Source organism: Mus pahari, chromosome 21, assembly GCF_900095145.1.
Source record: "Mus pahari chromosome 21, PAHARI_EIJ_v1.1, whole genome shotgun sequence".
NCBI lineage: Eukaryota > Metazoa > Chordata > Mammalia > Rodentia > Muridae > Mus > Mus pahari.
Genome location: NC_034610.1, coordinates 52,523,543 through 52,535,241, shown reverse-complemented (window position 1 = coordinate 52,535,241; position 11,699 = coordinate 52,523,543).

Below are 11,699 nucleotides of genomic sequence, written 5' to 3'. Positions count from 1 at the left end.
GATTTTTTGTGATATGTGTGTGTGTGTGTGTGTGGGGTTGAGAGAGAGAGAGAGAGAGAGAGAGAGAGAGAGAGAGAGAGAGAGACTGTGTGTACTTGGTGTGGGGATGTGTGGGTGTGGGTGTAGGTATAGGTGTGTGTGTATGTGTATTTTTCAGGATCTTGTGAAGTCCAGGTGGTTACTACATCCAGGACAGTTCCAGAGAAGCAACCTCCAGATGTTCTCCAATCTCCTCTCACCAACACGGATGCTTCTACTGGACTTGTTCCTTCTGATCTATAGATGTTTCCGCAGACCCTGAACAGCAAGGAAACAGCCAATTCTCCTAAGACTGGATGAACATCCCCATACCTACTTTCCTAGGTTTGCTAGAGACATGTCACCCCAAAGTCAGCAGGAAGTAACTAAAGATCACAACAACCTTATTCCTGCTCCACCATCACCTCTTTCTAGATTTTTTTAAATTAAATCGATTAACCAGCATTTTGTCTAAGCTCCACCCACAGTCGCCTAGCAAGAGCCAGGTGTGCCTGACTCACTATAAAAAGAGCTGTTTGCCCCCTTCACTCCCTCTTGCTCATGTCTTCTTACTCCCGCTATGTCCTCTTTCACCCCTTCTTCCCATCTTCTTGCATCACCCCCCCCCATGTGCTCATGGATGGCTTCTACTTCTCTACTCTCTCTCTGCCTTTCTGTGTCTCTCCTACCCTCTCAACTCTCCTCTCCATGCCCCAAATAAACTCTATTCTATAATATATCATCATGTGGTTGATCCCTCAGGGGGAAAGGATGCCTCAGCATGGGCCCATGGAGGCATTTCCTCCCCCATACTCAACTACACATCCACAAAACACATTCATTCTCCTCCTTATCTTTTAATAAACACAATTACAATTCTATATCAATATATAATAAGATATTAGGAAAAATTACAGAATGAATTATAATTATACTTTAGATCCAAAATTTCTAAGTGACATATTAGCTCTTATTTCAGTAAATGTTAAAAGAATGATATACCACAATTGCATTATATTCATGTTAGAAGTAGAATAAAAGTTAAATATTAAAACTTTCTCTCTCTTTATATACTCCTTTATATTAAAATTTAATGAGATTTTTGTTTTGAATTAGATCAAGCAAATCACACCATGTGTCTGCTACTGAAGTTTGGGATAACTGCCATGCTCAACAATATCCCCTAGCCCAAAGACAGAACTGGGAACCTACTGTGAATGCTAGGGTTCAGAGAGATAGATCTGTAGAAAACAAACAAACATAAAACAACTAAAAACTAAAACTTTAGTTCTCTTTCAAAAATGGAAAGAAAACTCCTAAATATGAGAGAGAGAGAGAGAGAGAGAGAGAGAGAGAGAGAGAGAGAGAGAGAGAGAGAGAGAGAGAGAGAGAGAGAGAGAGAGAGAATGGAAAATGTATAGTCTTTTCTTTCTTTTCCCTCAGTCAGGGTGTCATGGAAAGTAAAGCTTACTGGGGAATGGTTTCATTTTCTTCAGTGGTCAAGCCATTGATAGGTTGCCCCTGTTCTGTTGCATAACCTCACACACACACTTGAGCAAGTAATGTATTAAACTTAGGGGCACACACACACACACACACACACCAAAAAAAATAAAATAAAATAAAGACATGAATATATAGAGAGAACTCATTTAGAAGTTATCAGCCAGGTCGAAGAGGGAACAGAATAAATAGTAGTGAAAACAGCTGAAACCCATTACCAAATGTCAGAAACTGTCAAGGAATAATAATTAAAACATACTGTAAAACATAAGTACAGAAAGAAAACTATTTGTTAGAAAGAAGGGACAAGCAGGGAGTGAGGTGCATAGAGTATAATGAAGGATGGATATATGTAAAGCACAACTATTCACATGGATGGGAAGAACATAAAGTCTTTCCCATATGATACTGGCAATGGGAAGCGTAACAGTTGCTGACTTAGTCAGTAAATGACAGCAAAGTTTGGTAGGCAGTAGTGGTTGACCAATGATTGAACAATACACTGGAGAAAAGTGACAAGATAATATATGCCCTGCTCTACAAAAGTCATCAATGCACATCTCAATCTAGAGAAGAGAGAAATATTCTTATTTCCCATGAAATATATACAAATGATAAGAAATGAATTCATGTACTCCCCAACCCAATCAGACCCAGAGACAGCTGGACCCCCAGGAGTTCAGACACACACAGGCTCACAGGAGAGTCCACCACTATTATCCCAATACCTGACCTACTTGTGACCCATCCAGGGCCCAGGGGATGCAGGAACCTCTGCCCAGCCAGGGACATGATCCTTCCAGTTTGCATCTAGGCTCAGGAGCAGATCCTGTGCTCCAACCCTTCCTACCCCAATCATACCCAGTGAGTGATAGCTTGAACCCAGAAGTTCTGACACACCCAGGCTCACAGAAAGATCAAGACCCCAAGGAGTTCTGACATATTCGGGCTCACAGGCTCACAGGAGAGACAGGCTCCAGTTAGAGACAGCAAAGCCACCTAACACTAGAGATAACCACATGGTGAGAGGCAAGCACAAGCATAAGCAATAGAAACCAAGGCTACTTGGCAACATAAGAACGCAGTTCCCTACCAGAGTTTTGAGGATTTGACTGCCAGATATGCTTGCTTTGCAACTCAATCCAGCTAGAACAAAAGATGGATTTGTGAGTTTTGCCTATATAAGCGCAGAGCTGAAAATTAAACTTTGAGACTTGATCAGAAACCTTTGTCTTGACTTTATCCTTCTCTTGCCCACCCATCCTTTTTCACTTCCAGTCTTCCTTGCAGGTATACCCAGTTCATCTTTGGCTGCTGGACAGCTACACAAAACCAAATGTAAACAATATTTTCAACAAATCCAGCCCTACAAAGGATAATAGAAGGAAAATTCAAACACAAGGAGGGGAAACTATGCCCAAGTAAAAGCAAGAAATTAATCTTCTCATAACAAACCCAAAAGAAGAATGCCACACAAACATAATTCCACCTCTAACAACAAAAATAGCAGGAAATATCAATCACTTTTCTTTAATATCTCTTAACATCAATGGCCTCAATTCCCCAATAAAAAAAATTACATTAACACACTGGTTAAGTAAACAGGATCCAGCATTCTGCTGCATACAGGTGACAAACCTCAGTGACAAAGACAGATATTGCCTCAGAGTAAAAGGCAGGAAAAATTTTTCTGAGCAAATAGTCCCAAGAAACAAGCTGAAGTAGCCATTCTAATATCAAATAAAATTAACTTCAATGAAAAGTTATAAAAAAAAAAGGGGGGGATTGGGAAGGACACTTTATACTCATCATAGGAAAAATCCACCAAAATGAACTCTCAATTCTGAACCTTTATGCCCCAAATAGAAGGGCATCAACATTTGTAAAAGAAAGATTGCCAAAGCTCAAAGCACACATTGAACCTCACACAATAATAGTGGGAGTCTTCAACACCCAACATTTATTAATGGATAGATCATGGAAACAGAAACTTAACAAAGACACAGTGAAACTAAGAAAAGTTATGAACCAAATGGATTTAACAGATATCTCTAGAATATACCTTCTACTCAGCACCTTATGTTAACTTCTCCAAAACTGATACAAGAAGACTGAAATAATCCCATGCATCCTATCAGATCTCCTTGGACTAAAGCTGGTCTTCAATAACAACCAAAACAAAAGAAAGCCCAAATACACATGGAAGCTAAACAATACCCTATTCAATAATAACTTGATCAGGAAAGAAAGAAAGAAAGAAAGAAAGAAAGAAAGAAAGAAAGAAAGAAAGAAAGAAAGAAAGAAAGAAAGAAAGAAAGAAAAAAAGAAAGAAAGAAAGAAAGAAAGAAAAAAAGAAAGAAAGAAAGAAAGAAAGAAAGAAAGAAAGAAAGAAAGAATTAAAAGAAAAGAAATTGAAGACTTTTTCGAATTTAATGAAAATGAAGGCAAAACATACCCAAACTTATGGGGCAATGAAAGCAGTGCTAGCTAAGAGGAAAACTCATAGTTCTGAGTGAGTCCATAAAGAAATTGGAGACTTAGTGAGGTAACCCAATCACAAAAGAAGTCACTTGATATGCACTCACTGATAAGTGGATATTAGCCCAGAAACTTAGAATACCCAAGATACAATTTGCAAAACACAAGAACATCAAGAAGAAGGAAGACCAACATGTGAATACTTCATTCCTCCTTAGAATAGGGAACAAAATACCCATAGAAGGAGTTACAGAGACAAAGTTTGGAGCTAAGTCAAAAGGATGAACCATCCAGAGACTACCCCACCCTGGGATCCATCCCATAATCAGCCACCAAACCCAGATACTACTGCATATGCCAGCAAGATTTTGCTGAAAGGACCCTGATATAGCTGTCTAGTGTGAGGCTATGCCAGTGCATGACAAATACAGAAATGGATGCTCACAGTCATCTATTGGATTGAACACAGGGCCCCCAATGGAGGAGCTAGAGAAAGTACCCAAAGAGCTGAAGGGGTCTGCAACCCTATATAGGTAGAACAACAATATGAACTAACCAGTAGCCCCAGAGGTCGTGTCTCTAGCTGCATATGTAGTAGAAGATGGCCTAGTAGGCCATCATTGCAAGCGGGGAGCCCTAGGTCTTGCAAACTTTATATGCCCCAGTACAGGGGAACACCAGGGTCAAGAAGTGGGAGTGTGTGGGTAGAGGAGCAGGGTGGGAGGAAGGTATAGGGAACTTTGGGGATAGCATTTGAAATGTAAATAAAGAAAATATCTAATAAAATAAAAAAGAAAAGAAAAGAAATTGGAGAGATCATACACTAGAAGCTTGAAAGCATATACGAGAGCTCTTGAACAAAATGCAAATACACCCAAGAGGAGCAGACAGCAGGAAATAATATCAGGGCTGAAATCAACTAAGTAGAAACAATGAGAAGTCTACAAAGAATCAATGAGACCAGGAGCTGGTTCTTTGAGAAACTCAACATGATAGATAAACCTTTAGCCAGACTAACCAGATGGCACCAGAGACAGTACTCTTCAAATTATTCCACAAAATAGAAGCAGAAGGAACACAGCCCAATTCATTCTATGAAGCCACAATTACTCTGATGCCTAAACTACACAAAGACCCAACAAAGAGAACTTCAGACCAATTTCCCTTATGAAAATTTATGCAAAAATACTCTAAAATACTCTAAAATAAAATTCTTGCAAACAGAATCCAAGAACACATCAAAATGATCATTCACCACAATAAAATAGGCTTCATCCCAGGGATTTAGGAATAGTTCAATATATGAAACTCCATCAGTGTAATCTACTATATAAACAAACTCAAAGAAAAAAAAACCCACATGATTATCTCATTGTGTGCTGAGAAAAGCCTTTGACACCCCTTCATGTTAAAACATTGGAAAGATCAGGACTTCAAGTCCCATCCTAAACATAGTAAAAGCAAACCAGTAGCCAACACCAAACTAATGGAGTGAAACTTGAAGCAATCCAACTAAAATCAGGAACAAGACAAGAATGCCCAATATAGTGTTCGAAGACCTAGTCAGAACAATTAGATAACAAAAAGAGGGCAAAGGGAAACAATTTGTGGATGATATGATAGTATGCATAAGCTATCCCCCAAAACTGCCAGAGAACTACAGCTGATAAACAAGTTCAGCAAGTGGCTGGATAAAAGTAACTTAAACCAATCAGTACCCTTCCTCTACTCAAAGGATAAACAGGTTGAAAAGGCAGTTAGGGAAATGACTAGTCACAAATAATGTAAAATATCTTGGTGTGATCTAAGTGAAAATTAAAGGTCTGTACAACAAGAACTTTAAGTCTCTGAAGGAAGAAATTGAAGAAAACCTCAGAACATGGAAAGATCTCCCATGCTTGTGGATCAGCAGTATTAACATAGTCAATATGAAAATCTTACCAAAGCAGTCTACAGATTCAATGCAATCTCCATCAAAATTCCAACTCTTCACAGAGATAGAGAAATTCTCAAATTCATCTGAAATAACAAAAACCCAGAATAACAAAAAGTATTCCAAACATTAATATAACATCTGGGGGAATCACCATCCCTGACCTCAAGCTGTCCTACAGAGCACTAGTGATAAAAACTGCATGGTATTGGCAGAGACAGACAGGTAGACCAATAGAATAGAATTGAAGACCCTGAATTAAACCAACACACCTATGGTCACTGGATCATTGACAAAGAATCCAAAACCATCCAGTGGAAAAGAAAAAGATGATATTCAACAAATGGTGCTGCTCATTCAACAAATGATCAGCATGTAGAAAATTGTAAATTGATCCATTTTTATCTGCTTGTACAAAGCTCAAGTCCAAGTGGAACAAGGATTTCCACATAAACCAAATACACTGAATCTAATAGAAGAGAAAGTGCAAAAGAGCTCTGAACATATCCACACATGAGAGAATTTTCTAAACAGAACACCAATAGCTCAGGATCTAAGATCAACTGTTAATAAATGGGATCTCATAAAATTAAAAAAGTTTCTGTAAGGCAAAGGTCACTGTCAATAGGACAAAATGGCGACGTAGAGATTGGGAAAAGATCTTTACCAATCCTGCATCCAATAGGCTATTATCTAATTTTTATGAACTCAAGAAGTTGGACTACAGAGAAGCAAATACCCCTTTTGAAAAATGGGGTACAGAACTAAACAAAGAATTCTCAACTGGGGAATCTTGATTGGCCATGAAGCACCTAAAGAAATGTTCAACATCCTTAGTCATCAGGGAAATGCAGATCAAAACAACCCGGAGATTCCACCTCACATCAGTCAGAATGGCTAAGATCAAAAACTCAGGTGACAGCAGATGCTGGCGAGGATGTGGAGAAAGAGGTACTAGCCCCATTGTTGGTGGTATTGCAAGCTTGTACAATCAGTCTGGAAATCAGTCTGGTGGTTCCTCAGAAAACTGGAAATACTTCTACCTGAAGACCTAGCTATACCCCTTCTGGGCATATACTTAAAAGATGCTCCAACATATAAAATGGATACATGCTTCACTATGTTCATAGCAGCCTTATTTATAACAGAAGTAGCTGGAAACAGATGTCCTTCAACTGAGGAATGGATACAGAAAATGTAGACAATTTGCACAATGGACTATTACTCAACTATCAAAAACAATGGCTTCATGAAATTTGCCAGCAAATGGATAAAACTAGAAAATATCATCCCCTGTGAAGTAAACAGACCCAAAAGAACACACATGATATGTATTCACTGATAAATGGATATTAGCCCAAAAGCTCAGGATAACCATGAAACAACTCAAAGACAGACCATATGAAACTTAAGAAGAAGGAAGGCTAAATTGTCGATGTAGATTACAAGGGAACTGTGGGGGAGAGAGAAGGGGAAGGGGCAGGGGCAGGTATGGGAAAAGACAGGAGAGAAGTACAGAAGTTCTGGAAATTGAACAGAACCATGTAGCAGTGCGGGAGGTAGCCACTAGAAATGTCCCAGATGCCAGGGAAGCATAAAGTTCTCAGTACCCAACAGGGATGACATTAGCCGAAATACCCAACAAAGGGGAGATAGAACTTTTAAGACCATCTCCAGTAGATAGGCCTGGCTATCCCCAGTGGAGAGGTGGGGCCACCCATACATCTTAATAGTTTTAACCCAGAATCTTTCCTGTCTAAAGGAAATGGAGAGACAAAAAATGGAGCAGAGCCTGAAGGAAAGGTCATTCAGAGATGGCCCCACCTAGGGATCCCTACCACCTGCTGACACCAAACCCCAACACTATTGTGGATGCCAAAAAGTGCTTGCTGATAGGAGCCTGGCATTGCTGTCCCTTAAGAGACTCTGCCAGCACCTGATCAATACAGATGCAGATACTCAGTTAACCATAGAATTGAGCCTGTGGGCCCCAAGGGTAGAGTTAGGGGAAGGACTAAAGGAGCTGAAAGGATTTGCAATCCATAGGAAGAATAACAATATCAACTAACCTGGCCACCCAGAGCTCCCAGGGACTGAATCACCAGCCAAAGAATACACATGGCTCCAACTACATATGTAACAGAGAATGGCCTTATCTTCCATCAATGGGAGGGGAGGTTCTTGGTCCTGTAGAGTCTTGATATCCCAGCATAAGGGGATGATAGAGTGTGAGCTGGGAATGGTGGGGAACCACCCTTATGGAGGCAAATGGGAGGAGGATGGGGTGGGGGGGTTTCAGAGGGGAAACCAGAAAGGGGGACAACATTTGAAATGTAAATAAATAAAATAACCAATAAAAAAGGAAATAAACTTATTCATTAATTGTACATTCGCATACTCAGCCCTAACTAAGATATGGAGAAATCAACTGGTAAAAACAAGCGGTACCCTTGCTCTCATGAAGTCAAAGCTGAATATATTAAGTATGGATTTTGTGGGATTCGTTGGGCTATGCTATGGAAATGAAGTTTTCAGTGGGTGGAGCAACTGATCACTTAATTTAGGTTGACATATAAAACTGTACATATCGATGGGGCAGGAGAAGTCGTAAATACATGTATATATTGCTTAATGTCCAGATCAAGCTAAGTATGGCTATTATTTACTAGTTCTTTGTGGGAATAGATTAAAAAAAATACTTTCTTATAACTTACCTGACATATACCACATTACCAGTGTGAATAATCACCCTTATATGTAGTAGTGCAACAGAAATTATTTCTAGTTAAGAATGGGCTAGTATACACTCTCCAAACTTTCTTATCCTCATCTTCCCAACCTCTGAAAATGGCTAATCTACCTTCAGTTTCTTTGAGATTATCTTCTCTTAGATTTTACCAGAGAGGGGTTATACAATGTTTTCCTTTTTTTGTGAAATAGTTATATTTTATTCTATTTCTATCATATGTTACAAATGGAAGGGTATCCTATTTTTTTTTAGATAATAGTATTCTATTGAGTATATGTAACTGGTAATCACTATCCACTTACAGTTTATGGATACAAGTTGTTTTCACTTTCTGTCTACTGTGGCTAATGTTGTGGCAAACACAGGAGTGCAAACGTCTCTTAGATGTGCTGATCTCAGAGTTATTGCAGACATACCAAGGAATGAGTTTGCTGGTTATTTAGTGAATTTATTTTAATCTGTTATGGAAGTGACATACTATTTCCATAATGGCTGGATGGTTACATTCTCATATATTACAGCTGTAGCTGTTATCGATCATCTGTGTTTTGCGTTACAGCTGGTGTAACTGGAATCGGGTGCTAGCTTGCGGGGTTTAACCTTGTTTCTCTCAGCTGTCTAATTATATTGAATTTTTTTTTTCATATGTACGCTGACAGTGTTTGCGTCACTTTTGAGAAATGTGTAGTAGGGTCAGTTACTTCTTGTTTTATTGGGTTATTTGTTGCCTCTTATTGGGTTCTTCACATGTGGTGGATATTATAATTTCAGATGGATAATGTGCAAAGGTTTTCTCCAATTCCGAAGGTTTTCTGTTTATTCTACAGACTTTCTTTGGCTGTGTAGGTGCTTTTTCAGGTTGGGTACAATTAATCTTTCTTCTGCTTCTTGAGCTTTGGGGGCATTTCACCCAAAAACTCCTTGCCCATTACAATGCCATGGAACATTTCATGAAAATATAATATAGCATGTATATCTTCTTCTAGTAGCTCCATACTATCAGGCTTTATAGTTAAATATTTTTCACAATTTATTTCTATAAATTTTAACTATGTAATTTCCTCTTCTTTTTTCTCCTCTATCTGCTTCCAAGTCACTTTCCCTCTAACTTCCAATTTCTTACATTAATATATATTACATATATATATACATACATAAATATTAATACAGCTGGCTGAGTTCATTTTTGTTGTTTGGGTTTATACGGGTTCAGGGATGACTCTTTCAGATTAGGAGAGTCATCTCTAGGATAGGCTAATTCTCTCTCTCTCTCTCTCTCTCTCTCTCTCTCTCTCTCTCTCTCTGCTGTCAGCAGTCATTGTTTGTCTATGGATGTGACCCCATGAGATAGATTTCCCCCCTTTCACGTTAGCATGTCTATTGATATTGTCGTTTTATACAACCATTTCTAGGAGACACGGTTCTGGGTATTCTGGCTCTTAGGGTCTTTCTGTTCTCCTTTCATCAACATTCCCTGAGGCATAGATTCAAGAGCTGCAATGCTGTTGTCTCCACTGAGGCTGGGATCTCCCATGATCTATTGATTTCTGTAGTTTGTCCAGTTGTGGTTTTCTGCGATGATTTCCATTTTCTGTAAAGAGAAGCTTCTTTGGTTACATATGGGAATTAGAGTTATCTAGCACAGATGGCTCAAGGAAAAGGGGGGGGTGATAGACAGTTACAGGACTAAAGCTAAGCATGTGAGTTTGCAGATTTTATTTAAATGTTTAATCCAGTTAGAACTGATTTTGAATACAGAAGGTAGGAGAGGTCTCAATAAAATGATGACATTTGCACAAAAACCTTCAAAAAGTATTCCCTGCCTAACAATATCAACACTGGAACTCTAACATTTCTCTACTTTTTCTAGAATTTCTCCTGTTATTTTAGTTATATAGTGATTTCTATTGAGGATGCGTAACCACCGTTTATTTCTATTTAAGTGTTTGGTCCCCGGATTCTGTTTCTTGTTGATTTTCACTGTGCTAGCACTAATAGACTTCTCAATTTCTTTCTGTCATTTGCCAGTCAGATTTCCATCATGAAATGGAGATACTCTCCCATAGAGTCTACATCTTAGATCATTAGTCACTCTGTACACTATATTATAATAGAAAGGTGAGAATTAGTGACTGAATAGTTGATAATACTCTATGAGTGCAAAGATGACTTATTTCAGAAGTGGACCTACAACGTAAGAATTATATAATGTCTATCAAAGCTAGTGTGCTTGGGGCTAGATAGGTCATTATTTTCTTTACAAAATGATTTGTAAACACTAAATTCATATATTAATCTGTGAACTGAATTATTAAGGATGACTTCTCATAAGTGAAAATTATTTCTGAAGTATCTATTAATTGTATAAAATATAGTATATTAAAATGCCCCATATATTTACACCCAGCTTAGAGAATTCTATGTTGGAAGAATTGAGAGTATTTTGTGATTTCAGGGGCTAATTAATGAATGAGCTGCTTTAAGAAGTATATTTGAGTTATAAAGGCCAGAGTGTTAGAAGCCGCTAACAAGATTTTCTGGTTTTTCCCTAGTTTACACTCCTCATTAATTGCCTTGAAAGCCTAGGACTTTGGGATGTTATCTTCTCAGACTGAAACATCAATTCTGAACATTAACTACTGTTGGATTCCTCAAAACAAAGTCCTGGCAAGTCAGTAAGCTCTTTCTTCAAACCATTTTATTTTTAAAGAAAAGCTTTATTCTTTGGTGGTTAGATTTTAATTATTTGTTTTTGAACAACTACATCCCATTCTTGTGGGTAATTGTGTTTTCAATCAACAAAGATGCAGAGTTTCTGTTCTTATTCAAACTGGAAGAAAACTATTTCCAAGTGATGACACTCCTGAATTTAAAGTTAAGCCACATTTTCGGTAATTTTGTTCATTATTTATATTTATCATGAAAGTGTCTAAACTTGTAACCACATGTGTTGATGTGGAAACAATTTGGACAAGGAAATGGAGTTTTGTTTTAAATTCACTAAATGGAAGAATCCTG